The sequence below is a fragment of the Cupressus sempervirens genome, chromosome 3 (assembly GCF_028749045.1).
Source record: "Cupressus sempervirens isolate cs-2001-9-10 chromosome 3, ASM2874904v1, whole genome shotgun sequence".
NCBI classification, from domain to species: domain Eukaryota; kingdom Viridiplantae; phylum Streptophyta; class Pinopsida; order Cupressales; family Cupressaceae; genus Cupressus; species Cupressus sempervirens.
In genome coordinates this window covers 832,886,787-832,914,254 of record NC_143120.1, presented here as the reverse complement: position 1 = coordinate 832,914,254, position 27,468 = coordinate 832,886,787, and positions in this window count along the sequence as shown.

The window sequence follows — 27,468 nt, the reverse complement described above, 5'->3', positions numbered from 1 at the left end:
GTAGAGATGGTCAATCAAAGACAAATTCATATGCTTAATTGAGAAAAAGAGAAGAAGATTAAGGAATTTACAGTAGAAGTTGATCAATGCTAGTGTCAACTAAGTCACATTTATGGCCAAGAAGAATAAAGTCTCAATGAAGCATTAGGAAATATTTGAGTGAAGATAGTATAAGTCAAGAGAAAGAGTTTGGTAATGACTAAGTTGTTAGGTAAAAGAGTTTAGTAATGACTAGTTGTCTAGTGATGAACTTTATAACCATTGCATTAGTTAAAATACTTTAATTAAGGTTAACTTAATAGTCATTTGTAAATCATTTAACCAAGGTGAAATTCTAATGAAACATTCTTAAGCCTTTTAACTAGGCCATTCAAAATGGGGTGATTAAATCCTTTAATATGGTCACACCTAGCAATGTGTATTATAACCTGAAATAGGGTTGGATCCTAACACAGCTCATTTTAGAAGAGTCAAAAATTGTTAGCATGTTACTGGTGGTTTTTCCCAAGTTGGCTTTCTACATTAAATCCTCATGTCATACTTATGTGAATGATGTTTGAGATGTTTTATTGTTTAATTTTTTACATTTTGGAAGTTAGTTACTATTGGGATAGTGACCTATATGTTACCAAATGTTAAGTTTCTATATAGATTGATATATTTAAAGAATAAATTTGAGTTGTTAAAAGAGGTTAAAAGTTTGTTTCGAAAATCTAGACCTAATGACAATTAATTCACAACCTTACCCTCGTAGTTATTCTAAATCCATTGTAGTATTTGGTATCAAAGCTTTTGGTTCTTGTAATGAAACTTTGAAGGGACTTAAAGATAAATATCAAGATGTTTAGAAAGAAGGTACCCAAGTTAAACAAGGATAATTTACCTACATGGAAAAGCTTGATGAAGCTACACATTACTAGAATTGTAGATTCATCATTATACTACTTGGAGCATAAATATTTAGTAGTACTAGTACCTATGATATCCCAATAGATAAAGGAGAAACAATAACACAATCATACAATGTTTGAGATTGCATTTTACCTAAGTTACTTAGTGTTTGATGATATAAAGGAATGCACTACTACAAATAAAATGTGGGAAAAGTTGGCAAATATTAATGGAGGAGACAAGAATGTACTAACAACCAAATAAAAAATCTTGGGAGGAAAGTTTAATGGCATGAAGATGGAAAAAGATGAGAACATTTCCTGGCAAGTTGGAAGAATCAAAGAAGTGGTGAAAGTTATTAGAGCAGATAAGGAAAAGATCAATGATGAGACTTTGACTAGTAAGGTTTACTTCTTATTTATGCTAGTAAATTGTGTGCAATACAAGAATTGAGATTGGAGTAGAGACCCTTTGTTATATCAAATTAGGTTACATAGGTGTACACAAATCCATTCTACAACAATACAATCTAGGGCTCCATGATATGATTCCCAGTACCCACACTATCTAGACTAGATCAATTTCAAAGTCTAGAACATGTCCTTGAGGCTTAACAAGAAACAAAACTTAAGATATATGTTCTAGGGATGAAATATATCCTTCTTCAATACTATATGGAGTTTGCAAATATTTTTTAGAACACAACTCCATAATAATTTCTTAGGACAATCAAACTATGCACCCAAAACTCTAGAATAGGGCTACAAGGAGAAAATCAAGATTTGTGAAGGAAAAATTCTTGGAACTCAACCAAAGAAAGTATTAAACACCTTTAGACACTCCAATTAATTAACCAACAACCCTCACCAAGTTTGGACACTTGACCAATCCCCTAACTCAAGTTGTTTGCAAAACTCTCCTAAAACTAATAAGGCTAATTAGGTCTCTTTTATAAAGGAAGTACAAGTAATTAAACATTTATTCCAACTAAACCTATTGGAATATGTTAGGGACATGTCATAACAGCTAAATCCATGTTCTTTTGTTTCTATTCCACCCTTGGGCCAAGTTGTGCTAAAAAATCCAAAGATGGGTAGTCACATTTAGATGCCTATCTAGAGGGTTTAGTAGTTACTCCCAACATCTCCTGACTCCTAATATAAGACCCAATTATTTTTAAAATAAATCCACCTCCCTTTCTTTCCATCAAGGCTCATAGTTTTCCCATGGTGGAATCTCTAGGAAAGAGAGATTTTCTCTCGAAACCCTAGTTAGGGCCTTCTTGCAACCAACAAGCAATCAAATTTTGTTTTCTCTTAACAAATATGATTTGAAGACCTCAAAAAAATTGAAAAACCTTTATATAAAATTTCTTAAACTCTTCCAATCCTTTTAGAGTCTCATATAAATCTATACAATTATGTACAAACAATTTTTTCAGGCAAAATTAGTAGGAAAACGATAGATTTTATTGATTTCAATGCAACTAGTACATTATATTTTTCTCTTATATGTTGAGAAAGGTTTCTAAACTTTATTTATTCCATTCCCAATTAATTCTGACTAATAAAGGTGGTTGTGAATGCTGGGATTCAAAAAGTTGCATTTTTGCACAAAAGTTGCATTACACAACATTGACAACTTTTTCCAAAATGTTGTCGAATGTCTCCAAACTTTACTAAACTTTAATCCTAGACTATAAATAGGATTTTATGAAGGTTTTAATCATAATATAGACATTATTCAACCTCCTAACTACTTTATCTCATTTCTACCTAGGAATTGCCCATAAAAATGACTATGGTAGACAATTAGGTTTATAACACACCTAATACCTCCTTAACTTACAACCTAGGAATTATTTCTAGCATTGGATTCTAGTTCCAATGAATACCCTAACCATTTTCTTTTTTGATCATCTAGATGTGCTTGCAATGAATGGAATTGAGGGTGCTCCTACACCATACTTGTCATATCCCCATTTAAAGATAGAATTTTAATAATTATTAGATAATACAATGTTATTAAATAAATAATAAAGTTATGTTACGAATAATACTAAAATATAAATAATAATAATAATTTAATCTATATTATTATTAAAATAATATTTAGTATGATATTTTAAATAATTACAAATAATAATAAGATTTCAATGAGAAAAGAAATAAATAAAATTAAATACAAGAGAAAATATTGTAGAAAGTATATTAAATTTCTAAATAGAATTTCATAATAAAAAATAATAAACACAAGTAAGTAAGTAAATAAATAATATAACATAGAATGATATAAATTAACTAAATCTAATGAAAAGTCAAGAGATATTTAACAAATAGACACAACTCCTTAAAATTAAGATATAAAAGGGAGGAGAATTTATTTTAGAGAAAAAAAGGAAGAGGAGAAGAGAGGAGTTCAAAAAGGAAAAGTGGAAGAGGAAAGTAATATCATGAAGAAAATAAGTGACTTTTTGGAAAGGTATGATGACATTGAAAGGATGTGAACCTTTGAAAGGGTCATAATTATGAATAGTTGTGACTCTTCAAAAATATTGTGATTATAAAGTCAAATTAGAAGCATCGCATTCAATAGTTAAAAAAATCTAAAAATCAAGGAACACTAGGATAGGTTTCTCCATTACCTCCTTCTTTAGCATTTGGAAAGCCTATTTTTCATCTTTGTTCCACCCAAATTTAAATTTTTTTCCCACCCTTGATGGTCTCAAGGATAGGAGCACACAACTAACTGAAGCCCATAATAAACTTTCTATAGAAGGAAGTAAGGCCATGAAAGCTTTTGACTTCACTCATGGTCCTATGAGAAGGTCAACTCAAGATGGATTCCAATTTCTCAAGATCCATTTTTATTTTACCTTCTAAGATTACAAATCCCTAATAAATAAGTTCTCCCTACATAAAAACAGACTTGTCCAAGTTTATGAAAAGCTTTTCTTCATGCAATCTTTTTAACACCAAGTTAAGATGTTTTAAATGTTCCTCCTTACCCTTACTAAAAATAAGGATATCATAAAGATATACTATGATAATTTTTCCAAGGAATGGCTTGAGCACTTCATTCACGAGTCTAATGAATGTGCTTGGGGCATTTAACAAGCCAAAATGTATCACCCTCCATTCATAAAAACCCTCATTGGTTTGAAATGCAGTCTTCCACTCACCACCATTCCTAATCCTTATTTGGTGATAGCCACTTTGCAAGTCTATCTTGGAATAGTACCTTGCTCCCCCTAGCTAGTTCGTTAGGTCTTATATCCTAGGCATAGGGAACCTATAACTAATAGTGATGTTATTTATTACTCTAGAATTAATGTACAATCTACATGTACCTTCCTTCTTAGGGGCCAATAGGGTAGGTAATGCACAAGGACTGAGTCTTTTTGATATCAATCCTTTATCTAGGAGTTATTTTATTTGTCTTTTCATTTCTTAATTATACTCTAAGGTTAGTTTATATGCTTCTTGATTAGGTAATATTTCTCATATGATTAGATCTATATTATGTCCCTTGTCTTTGATTGGGGGCAACTCACTTGGAAATTCTTTGGTGATAATGTGTTTAGACCTTTCCAATAGGTCTACAACCTCCTTGGGACCTACATGTCTCAAAGGCTTTACTTCACAACCTTCTTAGGTGTATCATCCTTAGGCAAAATGACTAGGGTATAGCATGGAGCCTTTTTCTGCTTCACAACTTTTAGAAATTCTTTTCCATCTAAAAACAAAATTTTAGGATCTTTTTTCTTCTGTAGAATCTAGTAAGCATAAGAGAGATACCTTTTCACCTTTGTGGTTGATGGTATATGTGTTAAAATTCCCATCATTGTGTGCCTCCACATCATATTACCATGCTCTCCATAATAGAAAATGATAGACGTCCATTGGTACAATTGTTGACTAGGTGGTCAACACCTCCTTCAAGGTTTGCGACATGACTTAACCACCTCTCATGGATCTAGTAAGTCTATTTTTTGTATCAATCATTGATAGCTCAAGATTTTGGCACAATGAAAAACATACCAACAATTGTTATCAAAGCCTCAAGTCATGGGTTTGAATCTCGGGAGGTCTACTTCATTTTTTCAGTGCATAACACTTAGTTGGTATAGAGGGGGAGATTGTTGACTTGGTGATGAACACCTCCTTTGAGGTTCAAAATATGGCTTATGTAGTGCCTCTCATGTTTTCAATCTATACCTTGTTTATTTTGATTTGAGAGATATTTATTACTCATGTTATTTGTATTCTCAGATGACCTCATGGTCAGATGTTATACTTTGCTTTTAGTATCATAGATGTTAGACTACTATGCTATTCATTTTATCCTATCTGCATCATGATGCCATTTTAAGATGCAGTATGTTTTATGATGATATCTAGTTATTTGGTATGTGGACATATCTTTGATTATGTTATGTGGTGGATTTAATACTATGGTTATTTACTTTATTCTTGTTTCATTATACTTTATGCGAATGTGAGTGATGCAAATGAATTATTTTGGTATAATTGAATAAACAAATAAATTAGGTATTAAATAAATTTATTGCTTCAACTATAATATTATATGCAGTTGCACTTGATCATGTGTTTTAGCATGCAAGATTTATATCCCTAACACTAGCACATGGAGTTAGTGATTTATCTATTCATTTTACCAATGTCGTCCCTATATGGTCAATGCATCTTATATAAATGTTTAATTAAACCTTCCAATGATTTGTTAAATTTAGAATCATTTGCATTATGTGATTAGACTAGTGAGTATGCCTTTGCATTTAATATTTTGCATTATTGTGAATTTGTTAAGGCTTTAAGTGATTTTGGGTTTTCAAAATTTAGATTTAATTTTTTGCAATTTTTTCATAGATGAATTCCTATTACTAAGAATAGTCTATTTTCATTTGGGTCAATTTAGGGTTTAACTAGGTTGGATAGTTATTTACCCTAATTTATTATTCACTCAAAAAGTGAATATGTATGGAAAGAGGAAATTAATTCCTCACTTCAAACTTTTTCAATTTGGAAAATTAAGAGATTTTTCTAAAATCCTTTTCTATTTATTGTGAGAGCTACAAGCTTGAGATCTTTGTGAGGATGGACTTGTTAGATCCAACTCCAGGAGAGCTTGCCTTGCCACAATTTTTGGCCATATTTGTGAATTATTTATTTTACCTGGCTATTTTCTATTTTAGCCCTTTTTCCTATCAAGTAGGGCTCTCCCATTTTCTTATTTTAGCTCAGTTTATGGTTATGTTCCTAGTAGCTATTGTTTAGGAGGCTAAGAACTAGTGTTCCCACCAATTTCTATTTGTTGGTTCTTCCCAATTGGTTGGGTATCAACAGTTTCCCTATTTTTGGGATGAGAGTTCAAGGTTTTGCACCATTATCCTAGTCATTTTTGCATATGGTTTTTGAACCCAAATTTTATTTGCATTTTATGGCTTTTGTGCCATAAGACCAAATGGGTTTTTATTTTAAATTTTTCCAATCTAGGGGTTTTTACCTCATTTTGCATGCCACTAAGTTTCCTCAATTTTTCTTGGCATGATGATATTCATGGACCTAGATCATCCATTGGGATGCTAGTTAGATCATTGGTATACTTTTATGTTGCATTGGGTTGTGTGTCACATCTATCCTCTCAAACTATTTTTTCTTGAGTGATATTTTTCTTGTGTTCTCATCCAACCCTTGTCTTATGATCTTTGTGATGGTGGTATGTCACACACAAGCATACATTTGCATGAATTTGTCTAGTGACTTGCAAGGTCCAATCTCCTAGTTATTTTATATGGGAGTTATGTTCATTGGGGTTGGGTTAGGAATATGCATGCCTATGGGCACTCATCATGTGATGAGTATGGGTATGTAGGGTAGGAAGTGGAGGGGCTTCTCTCATAGCCTTGGTGTCCATTTTATAGAGGGTTGGAGTAAAGGAGTTTCTAAACAAGTGATAACTAATTTAATTACTAGGTAATAAAACTAAGATAGTAAAAAGTGTCATCCTTCATTTTGATTTTGAGGATACTGTGCATTGGACTTCAAGGGAGTCCCTTGACCGAGTTTCTACATTAGTGTGATGCATCCAAGGGAGTCCCTTGAGAGTGTTTCTACATTTAATTTGGATTGGGAGTACAAAGCACATTATTCTCCACTATAGCCCCTACATAGTTACCCATAGAGTGTTTGATCAAGACTTGTAGTACTTGCATTGTCTCATGTTCTTGGTTTCAGCCATCTTTACTATTTGGTGTGAGTGTTAGCCATGGAAGTTTTGTTTATGTGTGTTTGTGGTTGGATCACTATCTCCATCATCATCACGAGAGTGGACCTATTGGTTTCACATGGTTGGGAGGCATAACTATGTATACCATTACTGGGGACTAGTATATAGAGATAGTCTTTTGTTATAGTGCAATCATTGCTTGATGTTTTCACTTGGTACTTCAAGTTCTGGAGTATGATTTCATGTTACTATGCTTTCATTGGAATGTTTGGATATCATGTTTATATGATGTTAGTTTATTTGATGCATTCAAGTATTATGATGTTTAACATATGATTAGGTGAGGAGTTTGATTAGTTGGAATATCTAATGTTTTTATACTTTTTAGCATGTTAGATTTTCATGTTCTTATGATGTAGCAAGTTTTAGTTGTGATGTCCTCATAAGATAGCTTCGATGATTTGGTCAGTATTTTGGGATGCTATGCATAGGGGATGGCTAGGACCTTCAAGGCCTCATGATGATATTATGGTTGGAAGGAATAGCACACAAGTTTGGTTATTCTTGCACATTGCAATGTTGCTTCTATACACTATAATATTGCTTTCAATACATTCTTTTACTACTATATTTTAGATGGTTGTTGTAGTTTTCCTCATGTAGTTTAGTATTTGAGTACTTATGCCTCAATTTGTGGATGAGATACTCCCCAATGTGGAGGAAATTTATTTCCTATCTTTTTACCATATTGTTTTCTAGCTTATTATTTTAGATCCTCGTGTGAAACTGCACTTTCTCACATGAAAGTGCAAAAGTTCATGTGGTGTGCTAAGTTTTCTTGTGTCATTCTTGGTAATTCCTCATGCAAAACTCCACACCAATTTTGGATGTTTTGGCTGCTAGGCCAAGTACATCCTCACACCATTTGGTGCATTTCCTCACATTAAAGGTAGTTTCTCACATAGCATGTTGTACTTGCTTGTGTGAGATTTTTGTTTTCTTTTGTCCTCATGTGAAAAATAGGGGGCATCTCCACTAGATTTCAGGGAATTCCTTTTGGTGTTTTAAGTACCCTTTGGGTTTGCTTAATTTTCCATGCCTTGACAGATCTGAGATTATTTTTTCTATTGTCATCTTTGGTCTTTATTTCTCCATTTGTGTGCATCAGCTTGGTAGTGGCATTTGGACATTCGTTGGTTGCCAAAATTGTGGTTAAGTCTTCCATTATGATCTTTGTGATCCTTGTATTTTGAGTTTCATGTACATCCATACTTGTTTAAAAAAATTTATATTGGCTTGTATTGAATCCTTATTCCAAGGATCTCCAAGTGGGGCATTATAGCTTATCTACCTCTCATGGATCTGGTAAGTCTAGTTTTTGTGACATTCTTTGATAGCTCAAGCTTTTGGTACAACAAAAAACATAACAACAACAATACCATAGAAAAATTTGTCCCTATACTTTCAAATATGGAATTGCACCCAAGCTTGCTCCTCTATGACTTCTTGGTACTTCTTTGTAAGCCAAGACACCTTATAAGGGTTTGGATGTGGTACCCTCCTCAGATACTAAGTTTTCAATAGACCCAATGTCAATCATCATCTAACAGACTTTTTTTCCCACACTTTCATGTGGTTCTAAATAAATTCTTCCTCTAAGGTGGTTCATGAGTGCTTGAAGCATTCAATAGTGTCTTCCTCATCATAAGGGCTTCTCCATTCTTAGGTGCTACATAAGATCCTTGGGCTTCCTCTTATTCACTATCCTCTTCCCTAATTAGGTTTTCTCTCGTAACAGTTTGATTCTTTGCCTTTTCATGACACTTAGATTCCAAGTACCCTATTTGGTTACATCTATAACACCTTGGAGGTCCTAATGATCTCCCTCCAAATCTCACCCTCGAGTCTCATCTTCTTCCTTTATGGGATCCTCTAGAATTTCTCTCACTAAAGGAATTATCCTAACTGGTCTCCCTATAGTCTCTAGGAGTTTTTCCTCTTCCACTTGTTCCTCTTCATCTATTGCCAAAATCTCTCTAGCTTCTTCCTTTTCATCCTTGGTCTTGTTTTCTCTTAAATTTTTCCACCACTTTTAATGCAAATTGAAAGCATGTTTGAACTGTGTTAGGAGAACATAGACTTAGTTCATCTTGGATATTCATCCTCAACCATTGCATATACCTAGCATTTTTGATACACTTTGGTTCCACCAATTTGGACTCCATAGTGAGTTTATGGAATTCCTTAGTATAACTAGAAACATCCATCTCCTTTTTCCTTAGAGTCTGCCTCTTTTTATGAAGTAGAATCTCATAGTCCTCAGGAACATAGGATTCCTTTATCAAGGTTACCATATTCTTCCATATACTTATCTAATTTTTGTCCATCTTCACCCTCTCTACTTGAGTGAAATTCCCCCAAGTTAAGGCAAATCCCTTCAACTTGTATTATTCTATCTTCACCTTCTAATGCTCTAGTATATCTGCATAGTCATAGAAACTAGTTAGTGCATCAATCCAATCCATCACTTCTTCTAAATCTATCTTCCAACTATAGACATGAAGATCAAGTTTAGTGTCCATGGTCCTTGTCTCCATGGATTTCAAAGTCTTTAGGAGCAACTTCTATTCTTTAGGGATCTCTTCTTCTTCCTCCTACCAAGGGGTTTCCTTGTCAGTCCCCTTCTTCTCATTCTTAGAGTTACCAATGAATCCTTTCTAGACTTGTTCATTTTTCAATCTCTCTCTTCATTTTCTTCCTCTCAGCATCATTCTCTTTCACCACCCTTAGTATTTCAACATTTTTCATTCTATTAGGAAGTTCACTTTAATTTTCTTCTCCACCATTTTACATGGTTGCAACTTGTCTTTCTCTAAAGATCTAATAAGTTGATCTGATACCACTGGGAATAGAGACCCTTTGTTATAAAAAAATTAGGTTACTTATCTATATACAAAGCCACTCTCCAACATTACAACCTAGGGCTCCACAATACCCACACTAGCTAGACTAGATCAATTTCAAAGTCTAGAACACCTCCTTCAGGCTTAACAAGACACAAACTTAAGATAAATTTTATAGGGATTAAACATAACCTTCTTCAATACTATATGTGGTTCCCAAATGCTTTTTAGAACATAACTCCAAAATACTTGCTTAGTAAAATCAAACTATGCACCCAAAACTCAAAATAGGGATACAAGGAGAAAATCAGGATATGTGAAGGAAATATTCTTGGAACTCCAAAATAGAAAGTCTTAAACACCTTTAGACACTCAAATCCATTAACAAAAAACCTTCACCATGTTAGGACCCTTGACCAATCACCTAACTTAATTTGTTTGCAAAACTCTCTTATACCTAATAGGGCTAATTAGGTCTCTTTTACAAAGAAAATACAAGGAATTCAACACTTCTTCTAACTAAACCTACTGAAGTACATTAAGGACATTTCAAAACATCCAAATCCACATTCTTATGTTTCTATTTCATGATTAGGCCATGTTATGCCTCAAAAGCCAAAAAATGGACAGTTACATTTAGATGCATGTCTGAGGGTTTAGCATATATTCCAACATCTCTTGCCTCTTGATTTGATACTTAAAAATCCTTAAAATACACCCTCCCCCATTTATTTTCACCAATGCTTAGATTTTTCCCATGGTGGTATCTCTAGGAAAGAGAGATTTTCTCTTGAAACCCTAGTTAGGACCTTCTTGCAACCAATAAACAATCAGCATTTGATTTCTCTTAACCAATATGACTTGAATATCTTAAAGAACTTGAAAAAACTTCATATGAAGTTTCTTCAACCTTTCCAAGCCTTCTCATGTAAATCTGTACAATTTTGCTCAAATAGTTTATCAGGCAGAATTAGTAGATAAACAACCTATTTTATTGATTTAAATGCAATGAGTAAATTAGATATTTATCTTCCATGTTGAGAAAGGATTTTAAAACTTATTTATGTTATTCCCAATTATATCCAACCAATAAAAGTGGTTGTGAATGTTGGGATTCAAAAAGTTACATTTTTGAACAAATGTTGCATTATGCAACATTGACAACTTTGACAACTTTTCACAAAAAGTTGTCAATTATCTCCAAAATTTTCTAAAATTCAATCTTATACTCTACCTAGGATCTTATGAAGGTTTCAATAATAAAATATCCATTATTCAACCTCTCAACTAATTTATCCCATTTCGACCTATAAATTGACTATAAAATGACTAAGGTAAACAATTAGGTTTATAATAAACCTAATGCCTCCTTGCCTTACAATTTTGGAATTATTCCTACCATTGGATTCTAGATCCAATTAATAACCTAAACCTTTTCTTTTGATATTCTAGATGTCCTTTCAATTGATGGAATTAAAGGTTCTCCTGCACAACAGATGTACTCTTTGAAATGATATAACCTTGGATAGTTTGGTTGGTATACTTGCTTATCAAATTTGATAATTTTACTACTCCTACTATTGGATCTACTTCCAAGTTAAAATTGGTTTTACACAAGTCTAAGAAGAAGAAAGGAAAGTATGAGGATAGTGATAGGGAATAGTCTGATGCTAATCTTGAGGATCTTGAAGCAGTAATTACTAGAAGATTAGCAAGATGAAAAGGAAAATTAAAAGGTAAGTTTCCTAAAATCTATTTTTCATACAATAAAGTTGTTCATGTTTCTAGAAGATTTCTTGACAGAGATCACATGTATAAAAGGAAAGACAAATTCAAAGGAAGAAGAGCTAGAAGAGACACCAAAGGATACAAATACTAAAAGGGAAAAGGTAAGAAATACTATTATATTACTAAAGAAGAAAGTGATAGTGATCCTGATGGTCACGATGAAGAAGTTCTTTGTGTTTCTATGAAATATTATTCTAATGAAGATGAGAAAACTACATATATTTCATATATGAGTAAAGGTGATAGATGGATCACTAATACTAGTTTCTCACTTCATATGACTAGTGATAAAAGTAAATTTGAAACTTTAGAACATTATAAATGAAGTCATTTTAAGTTTGGTAATTATGCACCATATCTTGTGAAAGGTAAAGGATCAATAAGATTGATTGACAAGATCAGATATGATAATGATAATTGGGTTGAAGGACTCAACTACCATTTCTTGAGTGTTTCTCAGTTGAAAAATTTAGGTATAAAGTTGAATTTCAGTACAAGAAGGCTAAGATATATGATGGTTCTAGTGAATTGGTTAGAAGTGGAGATCAAAAAAGATGTAACCTATTTTATCTAGACCTATCTAATGACACATGATTTTTTACACAATATGAAGATATTTGGTTATGGCATAAGAGGCTATGTCATATGAACTTTGATAATTTGGCAAGAATTAGTAAAATGAAAAGAGTAAGAGGGCTACCAATATTGAAGAAACTTGATAATGTGATGTTTAAATAATTCCAATTGGAAAAACTAATAGACTCTAGTTTCAAGAGCAAGACCTATACTTCTAATGATATTTCAATGTTGATTCATACTGAGCTTTGTGGACCTATTGGAGTGAAAAGTTTTTGTGGTGAAAAATATTCTATTCTATCTATTGATGATTACTCTAGAATGATGATTGTGATGTTTCTTAAAAGGAAATGATAAATTTCAATTGTTTAAGTTGAATTTGGCTAGATTTGAAAAGGAAATGGGTAAAAATGTTAAGTCTTTGAGATCTAATAGAGGAGGTGAATTTATATCTAAGGAATTCCACACATTCTACAATGATATAGGAATCAAGAGACAAATGTCTAAACCAAGGACACCTTCATACAATGGTATCTACTAAAACATTGATGATGGAGAAGAATGTTGCACAAAAGTACTAGAGAGAAGTTGTAACAACTATACTTTATAGCTTGAACAAAGTACAAGTTGAGAAAGGTACATATATCAAACCTTTTGAGTTATGGTATGGATATGCAATTAATTTGAAATATTTCAAAGTTTTTGGAAGAAAAATTAATATACTAAAGGATAATAGACATGGAAAAATTGATGTAAACAGTGATGAAGGTATATTCATAGGATATTCCACTAATATCAAAGCATACAAATTTTTGAATTCTAACACTAACAAAGTTGAGGAAAGTGAAAATGTTAAAGTTGATGAATTAAAAAAGAAATGAAGTGGGATGTAAGAAGGAACCTAAAGATTATGAAAAATTCATATACATTAATGAAGGAGATCCCAACACTTTATCTAAATCCAAGAAGAAATTTTTCAAATAGCAGCATCCACAACATGTCAAGTCACAAAAATAATGTGTTGAGTATCAAGAAATTGGTGTTGAGAATCAGGAATAGAATTTTGAGAATTAGGAAGAGAATCTTCAGCATTAAGAAGTGATTGTTGAAAAACCAGAAGAAGAAGACAAAATACAAGTTGTACTACTCAATGTGAATTTAAAAAATGAACCTAATGAACCAGTTCAAGAAGAAAGAAGACAAGATTCTAATTTAGAAAATTATGTAAGAAGACATCATTCACTAGATCAAATTGTTCAAGACACAAATTCAAGAGGTATGAGAATAACAATACTGAGAAGTGATACATGCTTATTATGTGAATTTGAACCTAGACTATTCAAGCATGCACTTGAGAATGAAGATTTGATTGCATAATGAATGAAAACATTTAGAAGATAGAGATGAACATGACCTAGACATTGGTACCTAGACTAAAGGACAAGAATGTTGTTGATACAAAATGGGTATTCAGAAAAAAAGATGAATGAGAAAGGTGAAGTCATAAGAAACAAAGAAATATTAGTTTGTAAGGGATATGCACATAAAGAAGGAATCGACTATGGAGAGACATTTTCCCCAGTTACAAGGTTAGGAGTGAAAACTTTTCTTTTGTAAATGCTACTTACAAAGGATTCAAAGTGTATCAAATAGAAGTCAAATCTGCATTTCTAAATGAAAAACTAAAGAACAAGTCTATATTGATCAACCTAAAGGATTTTTTGATCCAAACAAGAGGAATATGATACATAAGATACACAAAATACTCTATGGATTGAAACAAGCCCCTAGAACATAGTATGAAAGGTTACACATATATTTGGTAAATATTGGTTTTCTAAGGACTAATGATAATGGAAATCTATACTTGAAGAATGAATATAGAAAAAAAACACTCTTAGCTGACATATTTGTGGATGAAATCATGTTTGGAGGACAAGATTCATTGTGTCAATCATTTTCTAATGAAATAAAGAAAGAGTTTGAGATGTCTATGTTTGGAGAGATCAAATTATTTGTTGGCTTACAAGTGTATCAAATGAATAAAGGTATCTACATTAAACAATCAAAATATATCAAGGAGATGAAAAAATTTTTTGGTATGGAAGACTCAAGGCTAGTTAGAAAACCTATGGCTAATGGACATAAAATTTAAAAGAGTGATGATTTGTAGATGTGAATCAAACCTTGTATAGATCAATGATAGGAAAGCTACAATATTTTGTTCAAAATAGATTAGATATTGCATTAGCATTTGGATTGTTTCTATATATTCTAAAAATCCAAGAAAAATCACATGATCGTTGTAAAAAGGATACTAAGATACCTTAAAGGATTATGAATTGTATTACAAAAGAACACAAAGCTTGAAGTGTACACTAATGCAGATTGGCTAGAAATTTTGATGATAGAAAGAGCACACGTAGTAGAGATTTCTTTTGAGGAAAGAGATTGGTTTCATTGACAAGGAAGAAATAGTGTTTCATTTCCCAATCCATAGCAAAAGATGAATATGTAGCAGCAACATTTATTTTTTCTAACATAGTATGGATCAAGAAATTTTTGAAAGGAATGAAGGAAGAGATCACTGAACTATTTGGCATGTTTTGTGATAACACAAGTTGTATACATATATCTAAAAATCATGTCATACACACCAAGACCAAGCATATTGCTATTTATCATTACTTGAGAGAGTTGGTACAAGACAAAGAAGTGAGATCGAAGCATGTGAATACAAAGGAACTAATGGTTGATATATTCACAATAGTTTTACCCAAGGATTCTCATGAATATCTAAGAGGTAAATTTGGATTTATTCCCTAAGTAAGGCTGCATAAGCTAAGATAGATATTTGAACCAATTTTTTTTATCAAAATATCTTACAAATTAGTGTAGAAGGTCACACTTTAGGAGATTCCTAAAGCTTATGCGAAGAATGCGAGGAGTTTGAGCTGCAAAGTTAATATAATTACAACCATAAGAAAGATGAGAGAGGGAGAATCTAATTCAGAGAACTGACAAATAAATATCTACATGTTGAAGATGTATGAGAAATATTTAAGTGTCTTTGGCATTTTTGTCAAAGACAGAGATAAATGAATCAATTACCATAAAATTGAAGTAGTTACCATATAAGAAGATATCTATTAAAGAGGGAGTTGTTAGTTGTCTACACAATTGATGTCTAGAGTTGTTGCCTATCAAAGCTACTTAGATGCAAATTAGAATGAAAATAGAAGATGAGATTAGGAAAATTGTTGGAAACTAACATGAGAATCATAATGAAACTAAGGATATTATAGAAGATCTATTAATAAATACAAAGGGAGTTGATTAAATAAATTCAAGTGTTTTGGGTTGGATGGTAAATAGAGGTGTTTCCATCAATGCCAAAGAGGGGGATTGTTGGAAGATACAATTGGAACAATTGTTATATTATCATGAATGTCAAACCTTATCAGTAGGAAAATATCTACGTGAGTAGAGTGCCATATCAAGATTATTGATGAAGAGGATTTGATAAGAAGAGATAACAAGAAGACCTAGTGGAAAGCCCAAGTTATGTGGAATTACAATGGGAACTTCATCAGTTGGACTTTGGACAACATAATGTGTTATTTAATCATTACACTAAGTGGAGAAGTTAGTTTAAGTTGAATCCTAGTAGAGATGATCAATGGAAGAAAAAGGCATGGATAAACTTAGAAAAAGAGTATAAGATTAAGCAACTTATAGTAGAAGCTAAGCTATGCTAGTACCAAGTGCTAGTTATGGCCCAGCAAAATAAAATGTTGACCACGTATCACTAAAAGTTTGAGAAAAGAAAATATAAGTTGAGAAAAAGAGTTTAGAAATGAGAAATTTTTCTAGTAATGGTTGAGGCCAATGAACATAGTATTGGCAAGTGTCAACATTTTTTAGTTTGTGAAGGAATTGAGATTCCCAACTAACACAGTTGAATTTTTAGATTGGTCAAAGTTCATGAAGGATAAGAATTAGTGATATGGAGTATTTAATGAATGATAAAACATATTTTTCCTAAGCATGGATTCAAAGAGAAGTTTTGATAAGTATCTAGAAGGAGAAGAAAAAAACACAATGATGGAAGGATTCAATAAATCTAAGCTAATCCTAAGATCAACAATGATGTTTAAGGAGAAACATATCAAAGAAACCTATTTTAGGAGGCATAAGGATAACCTAAAGAGGTTAAACAAGTTGCTAATTTTGTTGAGTGGAAAACTTGAGAAAAAGGTTGTGACATATGGGGCATAGCAGAGGTAAAGAGTGATTGATTGAATGATTTTCCAAGAAGATTAGAGATAGTGATGGAGACATGAATGGAGTCCAATAAATGAATTAGTAGATGAGCTAAATTTTGATATATATTTAGATAGTGAATTTTATTGATTAGATCAACTTGTATTAGGTTTCTAACCATTGTATTAGTTAAAATCCTTTAATCAAGGTGACATTCTAATGACATTTTCATAAGCCCTTTAACTAGGCCACTCTTGATAGGACGATTAAATATTTTAATAGGGTTCACTACTATATCTAGGGTCTAATTGTGATGGTAACCCATCACCCAAGTGACACATACAAGAATTGGCTCCTATCAGACGAACATCAAACTTTTTCCATCCCAAATTGTGATGGCAAGGGCTTCCATTACAATTGCGATGCATAAAGTTGTCATGAGTTGAAGCTAGAAGGGTCAATACATTGTCACAATTGCAATGGCTATACCATAGAGACTTCGTCATGTGTGCAACATTTATGTGACAATTATGATGTGGGTCTGATGACTAGTTATCAAACTTGTCTATCACAATAGAGACAAATTTTTGTAGCAATGTTGTAGAACTAATGGCTAGCTGTCAAAATTGCAATGACAATGCAGTATAAAAATATATGGAATGTGTGACTTGGAGAGAGTGCTTTCCTAACAAATCTATTTCTAAAATTCAATTTTGGTTATGAACATTATCAGGAGACTACAATGCTCTTACCCCTATAACTACTTTTCCTATTATTTTAATCTTTTGGGAGAGGCTAGATGATTCTTGTGACTATCAAACAAGGATCATCCAGTCTCTCCCAAAAGATAAAAAATAATAGGAAAACTAGTTATAGGGGTAAGAGTGTTATAATTTCCTAATAATGTTCATAACCAAAGTTGAACATTAGAAATAAATTTTTTATTAAAGAACTCTCTCCAACATCACACATTCCATATTTTTTTTACTATGATTGCAAAATTTAAAGTTACTAGATTGATCTTGCCCATTGGGAGTAGTTGATTATTCATTTTATTGTACCTAATCTAATCATGTTTCTACAGGAATTTAAAATCAACCCAACAAATTAGTAACTAGACCGATGAATCATAGTGACAAAGGCATAAAATCTATGACTCAAGTCCTTAAGAAAATAGAATCAAACAATGAATCATTTGAGAGTGTATTGGAAAAAAGGGAGAAAAGAAGAAGATATGATCATGAACATGATAGTGAAAATAAAAAGTATGGACATACTAGAATGAATTTAGAGAAATATAATAGTTAAAGTCTACAAAAGATTTAGATAAGAGGAATGAGATTTATGGAGGTACCAAAGATGATGATATTATATGTGATGTAGTGATAAAATACAAGAACAAAGATATTGAAAAGAATTTTTATGATCATAGAATTGGTAAGCATCACACCTTTGTAAAAAGTCAAGATGATACAGAGCCTAGAAGGGTTGAGACAATGGGAGAAAGAAGTAATTGGGGTAGAGATGCTGAGAGTGATAGGAAAAAAGTACGAGGAAGACAGTAATAAGTATGATTGTTAAATCAAAAATTATAAAAATATAATAGTCAAAGAGTGTTTGCACAATCTTGCAAGCTCCTTGAGATATTATTTTGTACAATTTAGTATGTACATGGTATGAGATATATTTTCTCTTTCTATAGACATGTTACTAAGAAGTAAAAGGTTTTATACTTTAGTTTTCCATAGACTCATAATCTGGTATGGTAGGTTATATATTAGAATTTTGTAATTGCAAGATTTAATTTTTGCTATATTTCAAAATAGATTTCTATTTGTAAATTGGCCAAACAATATTTTTGTGATCACCATTTTGAAAATAATTATAAGTTTGTTTGATTAATATCAAAAATATACCTCACTTAAAACTTCATTTTTACCTTAAATGCATCATGCAATGAGACATTCTGTTTGAAAAGTTCTTAAGTTATTCAAAGTTATCTTCTTGTTGGTTAATGGTGGATTAGAATGTATCTAAAAGGAAACACTCATTTTTTCAAGGTTTCATGTCAAACTACTTGTTACTTGTTACATATAATGTCTTAAAATAGTTAAGTGCTACCTAACTATGCCCAAGACATTTACACACTGGAGGCATACTCTACCTACCAAGCTACCTACATACCTGTATCCATGGGATCAAGACATTTGAACTACTCACTCTAATGAATATCTAGTCTTGGTTTCTAATTATTTTGATTTAGTTGTATTCCTATAACCACTAGTGGGATTTACGCACCTAATACAACTCTTCGCCATCGTACACCCACTCAAGTGAATTAGGTGGTTTTCTATAATTACAATACTATAATACCCCAATGCAACCTTTGTGTTGTAGTTTCAATTTAATATAAGGTTAACCTATATATGTCCTAACTCACTCCTTATATAGTTATGTTCAAAATATTGTGACAATAATCAATGTGAGAAAAGCTTGTTTAAAAGCACATATTCATTTTATTAAATGTAAGATTGATTACCTAAACATTGATATGTATATAAGCATGGAAAGTTACCTATAATTTCATGAGATCAATCTTTAGAGTACTTGGAATGTCCTCATTGCCTCTCGCTACTCTCAAGGGAAGTTCATCTTCATGGCTCATGAGAAATTCATCACATGGGTACATCTAGGAATTTCCTCATCACCTCCTACATAAAATGAAACCAATATTAAAAAATTCCCCCAAGAAATAATAATTCAAGTGAAATAAACACATGAAAAATGAGAGAAAGAAAGATAAATATACTTACCAATAGGTGTTGCCATTACATTTGTAGCCATGCTACTTGTTGAGTGAGTTTTATTGTTTTTTGTTGTATCAAGATCTCTCTAAACATACATACATATAAACAAAAAGACACATATATACATATACATATGTATATATATGTATATACATAAATACATATATACATAAATACATACATTCATATATAGAGATCACAAGGGCACAAGAAGTAGAAGCAAAGATCACATGGTAACAAAAATGAAATCCTAGATCTCCACTGATCTCCACCTCTTTTGCACGTAGCTCTCCACAATCAATCAAAATAAATGAGGAATGATTAATATCATGTTTTCTTCTTTTTTTGTTTATAATACATATATACATACATATATACATATATAGATATATACATATATACATATATACATATATACATATATATGTATATATGTATATATATATATATATGTATATATGTATATATATATATGCATATATATATACGTATATCAATATACACACACACACATACATATATACATAAATACACACATGAAAATAATAATGCACTTTCTAAGAGTTTACTATTGTTAAAAAATATTAATGTTTTATAAGAAAATGTTGTTGAAATAGTATAAAAATTGCTTGACTTGAGAGGTCCATAGAAAACTTGAAAGCTGAAATTGATTTTGATAAAGATATTATGGGAGCCATTGGATAGAATCCAAGAAAGTGTTATGATAGGTACTATGACATTGGAAACACCAGTTAAATTGGTCTACTTGTTGAATAATTTGGTTGATTACTTCATTATTATATGATCGAATGGTAAATTTAGTTATTATTTTGACATACATGAAAACATTATTATTATTCATTATTATAACATACATATATGAAAACAAGAATGCAGTTTCTAAGAGTTTACAATTGTCCAACAAAATCAATGTTTTACAAGAAATTTCCCGTAAAGAACTATTAGCTCAAAAGGAAGAAAATGTTGTTGAACCAATAGAGAAATTTCTTGACATAAGAGTTTTGCAAGTGAGGGTGTTGACCAATCTTGAAAACTTGAATGTTGAAATGAAAGCTATTGATGACTAAATAGCTATGCTAGAGTTACAACAAAATATGAAGTTGATTTTAGATAAGGTAGAGGAAAATTATCAAAAAAATTGATAATCAAAATTGAAGACACAGGAGTGAAGGAGGAGTGGGTTTAGAAAGAAAAGATGGAGCAGCTTTAGAAAGAGATTGCATGACATAAACAACATCTAGACAATATTGATGATATTATGGGAGCCTCATGATTATGGAATTTACATAGAAGTAGAACTTGCTTCTTCAACTAGTTACACTCAACTCTTTACTAAAGTTATTCTTTAGGAGTGAGAATATCAGCTACAAATTTTTGGGAGAATTCAAAGATGGACAATCTCAAACCATTTTGACCTTGATTTTGGTGCTCCAGCCAACAACATGTACCTCTCAATGATTTCAATTTTCTACAAGGTAAGGGATAATATGCATGGTTCATCTTATTCAGTGATCATACACAAATGAAGTTGAAGCTTATTGTTTAGCGAGTTTGAAGTTTTGAGGAATATAAGTGATTTGACGTTGTGTTGTGAGTCCAAAATCAAGGAGATCATTTATCTATTGTTGTTCTTTTAAGTGGTGATAAATTTAAATCTTTTTCAATGACTTAGGAGGGAGCTCATCAAGCTATGTGCATTATAATGGAAAATAATATAAATTCTTTGTCAAAGAGAAAAAATAAAAATTTCTTGAACACACGGTTCTACCAAAACCAAAACAAAAAAATAACATCCAACACTACTTTAGATTAGCATACACAAATACTACATCTATAGTAAAATATTGAATACAATTTTAAATCTAAAATTATTCTTACTAAAAAATCTAAGTGAAAGCCATCCTCTTTTAATCATAAATCATCTTTTTCTTGTTGTTACAAGACTATAATTTTGTTACACATTTATACCACTTAAATTCAATTATATAATTTAAATTTTAGAAATTAAAAAATCTCTAATTATTTATTAGCATTTTATTTTATTAATAAAAAATATTATTTTTTGTAATTAAAAAATAATCTTTAGGTTTACAAATCTTAAAACTCTATTTCCTAAATTATCTGTAGGCCCTAGATTGAGATGCATTGTTGTATACATCAGACATTGTGGGGAATATGTTTGACTACTACAACCTCAGGTCAAGGGATTCTTTGTATTATTTTTGTCTGGTCATCAAAAATAGTTCACTGAAGAACTATTAATTTACAAATAGTTAATCTAAAAAAATGATTTTTAAAAATAATCAATAGTCATGATCCAATTAAATGATGAAATACCATGCACCCAAATAAATATAAATAAAAGCCAAACTTGGAAATTTTTAACCTGACAAAAGGGGAAAAAAGAAAGCAATAGAGCAGAAATGATTTTAAGCTAATCATTGAAGAGGCATGTCAAGTATACAGATGTATTTTGTAAAATGTCAATCATGACATTGGTATAGTTGCTAAAGAAGCAAAAAATAAAATTTGGTGAAGAAAAGAAAAAAAATACAAATATATGATGTGGGAAGAAGGTGCCAAAAAAATGACATCACCCTTACCCTCCATTGTTGTCATAAAGACTCCATGTAGATTGTCGCTGCATGATCAGTTATGTAGCACCCATTTCTGCAAACAATTTGATGAACAATCTGCAAGATGAAAAAATATGTAAAGACTAAAATTCTCATGATTAAGAAAAATAAACATGGATCTAAATACACTGAAATTTTGATGTATAATGAAGTATATGACGTAGGGGTTTTACGTCTCAATTTACTTTCTAAATTATAATGAAGACTATACTGGCAACTATTATTTGATATTCTTTTAATGTATACAAAGGTTGTAAACAAAATATCAAGATATTCTTCTAGAAAATGAAAAGTAGAAAGGTTTTTAACTCAAAAATCCCATTCCCTACCATTTTATACCATCATATGTTTTAAGACAATATATTAAAAAAAAATTGTAGAAAGAAATGAGACGAACCTAGATTTGCACCGAGCCATGAAATATTGAGCATTAACAAAATACAAATCAGCTTCAAAATAATTTGTATGCAAGGGTGACTATAGAAACTAGATAAGAAGCTAGTATCCACAAAATGATATGTGAGGAATGAAAATAAATGTGAAGCTTCTTAGCTAACAACACTTCTTAGTGACAACTCATCAATTCACCAGTGTGGACAAGGCACGCGAACTGTTTGATAAAATGCTACCATGATAGTTGTTAAAAGGATTGTCTAAAATTTTATTCAAAAGTCAAATATTGGTAGACATCACATTGGAACTAGAGGATATCATGCTCACATGGAATGGAGAAATATTGTAGAGGCACCATAGAGAAGGGATGCATGAATCATTTGTTGTAATGTGACAATAGAGAGGTTATCCCATCAGATGGATAAAAAGTGGAGTGATAATTACATAGAATACAATTATCACAGAATATGCACAATATGGAAGCATAGACAAGCACATGAAAAATTGGGCAAGAGACCTCAAGAGACTAATTTATTTAAAATTGATTGGTCTTATGAGTAATATTCATATAAAATGTTGCTTGCAAAAATACCATGGAAAATTGTATTTGATCCTACTAGATGGGAACAATTGATTGTTCATTTTATTGTACCTAATTTAATGATTGTTATACATGAATTTGTAATCGACCCACCTAATTAGAAACTAGACCCAATTTACTAGGTTGTGGCTAGTTTCTTTCTAAAAATATCTTCTATGATATGTTTTTGTAAAATTTCTTATGCTATCCTTTTTTCTTGGTCTGCATTATTTTTGTGTAGGATATTGAGGTAAGTCACTTAGCACAAGTTGAGTGAGTTTCATTGTTTTATTATTTGAAATTTGGAATATGTATACAGGTGGATCAATTTTTCTATTATGCTAAGATGTAATAAGCATGTTAAAAAAGATCTCTAAATATACATATATATAAGAGAATATAAAGAGATGCCTATTTAGAAGGAAAATAAATGAAAATTTACATAGCCTTTGAAGAAAATGGTAGAGCTAGGGCATGCCAACAAAATCATAGAGAAAGGTCACAAATATCACAAGAGCATGCTATGGCAAAAAAATTACATATTAAGGTCATGATAACAAAATCATAGAGCAAGGACATGACAAAAAAATGTAGAGATCACAAGTGCACGATAACAAAATTGTTGAGCAAGGGCATGAAAATGAAATGCAGAGATCGCAAGGGAAAAATAATAATCATAGAGCAAGGGCACGACATCAAACTTTAGAGATCACAATAAATGATAATGAAATATAGAGATCACATAAATGAAATGCAGAGATCACAACAACAAAGGGTGCGGCAATGTTCACATCTCTTCACCCTCATACAAAGCTCTCAACCCTCTTTCATGAGCAAATCTCCACAATAAAAACAAATGGGGAATGGTTTATGTCATTTTTTTTGGTTTAAATAGTCATGGGGTGTCTTAATGATGACACCAACATCAGTATTGTGACAAAATTGGGGACAATTGTAAAAAATAAAATGAAAATCAACACAAATTACACCATCATCTCAAATTTCCTTTGCAATTTAACCCCAAATGTTGTAGTAGTCTCACCTAATAGTGTGTATTGTAACCTTTCACAAGGTTGGCTCCTAATAGAGGTCACTTCAGAAGAGTAAATATTTAATAGCATGTTACTAGTAATTTTTCCCAAATTAGGTTTCCACATTGAATCCTGATGTCGTACTTGTGTGGATAATGATTAACATGTTTTACTATTTAATGTTTTACATTCTTCAAGTTGGTTATGATTGGGACAATGAAGTGCATGCTATTGAATGTTTTTGATTAGGAAAACAGGTTTTACAGGGATCCTGAAACCCAAAGTTTTACAACATAAAACAACTAAAACATAAAAAACAGAAAAAAAAGCTGCCTCAAAAGGCCAGAAACAAAAAGGCCCAAAGCCTAAGAAACAAAGGCCAGGAACAGAGCCTGGTAGGTAGACTAGTGTTCCTTCTTTTCCATTGTCTATAGGGTTTCTGCAGCGTCACTTTCCTTCTGGTTGGCCTCTTCCTCTAGTTGGTCACTTTGCATGCTATTGAATGTTAAGTTCCTATAGAGACCAAGATATCTAAAGAATGAATTTGAGTAGTTAAAAGAAGTTAAAATTTTGTTTGGAACATCTAGACCTAAGAATAATTAATTCATCACCCTCCTCAACCCTCTTAGTTTTTCTAAACTCTTCCTAACATTTTTTATATACTTTCATATGGGTAGGTTTTCAAGGAGGAGCTTGTATTTAAACAAGGGTGGTAAAAAGAAAAGAATCTTTGTGATGAACTTTGGCAATCATAGTTTTAGAAGATTTATCCTTCCTCTGACAATTGAGTTAGGGTTTTCAAGTAATGAGTTTCTCTAAATGGGCTCAATGCAAATATATATATTAGAAGGATCAAAATTTTGATTCAACTTCTATTGAGGGTAAAGTAGGAGCTAGATCTAAAAAGAATACATAATAATATTATTACTAAAACTTGCAACAATATCTCAAAGATGGTCTTTTTAATTATGATCCCTGTTAGAATTTGTGAAAACAAATATATAAATAAAAATTTAATGAAAGAGTTACATAAAACAATGAGAATTAAAATTGACATAATAATTATAAGAGACCAATTTCTGATGTAAATGCTCAAAGGCATAATGCATTCAATATTTCTTAATGTTTTGTATGATAAATTTGATATATAAATGAGATATATAGAAAGAGGTAGCATGCTTATATAGGCATGAGATGGGAGTGTTGGAAATAATCCAGACTAACAAGGTTACTGAGAGGGGAGGGGTGAATCAGTAACTCTAAAATTTTAATTCAATTCTGCATAATAATATTTTTACCATTCCTCCATCTAATCTATTGTATGCATGAAAAGATAAGCATTTATAACACATGAACACACATATTTGGTGACCCAGAAACCTTCCAATTAGAAAGTAAAATTGGGGTGGGAATGATGCCCACAAAACTTCAATACTACAGTATAAAGTTGGCCGGTTAAGGCTTACAATGATCACTTATGATGATCTGCCCTATTAGGAGCAAGTAGGATTGCTAGATCCACTTTGTTGAAGGATTTACAAACATACAATGAAGTATGCACTCTGTTAAGAGATTTACAAAAGATTGTCAAGTCTACCTTGTTAAAGGATTTTAGGAAACTGATTCACTTGTTAGGATGAAGCAGTGGATCTGATTACAACTAATTGCTAATAAGATCCTTTGTGCTTTGATCACCTGATGTGATGGATATATCTTTTCTACATCAATGTTGACCTTGTTGTATTCCTCTGTTCTGCTAGTGATTCGCTTTCCTCTTTTCAAATTATTACAACACAACACAACCAACAATATTCAATATCTCACCATTTCAAATGATATATACCATTCCAATATTTACACTGGCAAGGTCGGCCAAACACAAGTGAACAAGAATTATTGAGTCGGCCAGGTGGTAGAAAACTCGAGTTCCACAAATTGACTTGGTGACCTTCTGATACTCAACATCCACTACAATACATTGCATCATCATGCACTCGGTAAGAGTAGAGACACGGTCCATACTAATCATTCTAAGTAGCTTGGAACTTGGTAACCATTGGTGACTCGGTGAATATTGTGTCACTTGATAAAAATTGAATCCATTGATAACCTTCTTCACTTGGTAAACATTGATTCCTTTGTTTACCTTGGTCACTTGGTAAACACTAAGTTCTTTGTTTACCTTGATCACTCAGTAAACACTAAGTTCTTTGTTTACCTTGATCACTCGATAAACACTAAGTTCTTCTGATGACTCGGTATGCACTGACTGCTCGGGGAACACTGTTCTGCTCGATAACCACTAACTTCTTGGAGAACACTATTCTGCTCGATAACCACTGTTCTTCATGGTAACCACTTACTACTTGGTAAATACTACTAAACTTCCCATATACTCAGTTTCCAAAGGAATGCTTGGTATCAATTGTTTACCTGCAAAATTTATAAGGTAACTATTGAATGCTCGGTGTGAACTGTAGACTAGGTGATGAGCTCGGTAAGCATTCAGAATTGAATAAATGTTGTGACTAATGACAAATATATCATAATTCCAACAGGGAGGAACCATGGATGAGATTGAGACAAGTGTCTCAACTTGGAGGATGCAGAATCTTGATGGAATCAACCACCTACCATCCACCTACAATCTAGAAGGGTAGTGTCCTTGAATTTGAATTAAACAAATGCAACATTTTTAGAGTAGTTGGAGTCAAAGGCATGACTCAAAAATGTCTTCCTAATGATAATATTCAAAAAATATAATTCCTCCTATTTTATGAGTCCACCTCAGTAAACTTAATAGAAGAGTGAAATGGAAAATAATTATTTACTCTAACAATCCCTATCATGATTTTTAATTACTTTTTTATCCCTTAGAAATAGACTACTTTAATTTTGAGAATAAAAATATTTGTGTTATTTTTTATTAGATACTTTAGTTTCTAATGATATTTTCATGTATATTATTAGTGTATCTCTTTTACCTCTTCTAGCCATTCATTTAGTTTGTATACCCTTATAATGACAATTATTTTGTATGCTTGTAAAAATCATGTGACTCATTAAGTATTAGCATTAGATGAAAAATTCAATTTAATATAAGTTCTTAGGTGGTTGTATTTCAATTGAAAATTTGAACTTATTTGATTGTTCCTTGAAGTTTTGCTTCCTATGTAGCTATTTATATTATTTGAAAAACCATTAGATGATGACTAAGTTGTAATTCTCTGAGATGACATAATTTCAATTAGAATAATTCTTATTAAATTATGTTCCATAATCATTTTACATTTTCTATAAGTTATGGCTTTTGTTAATAATTATTCATTG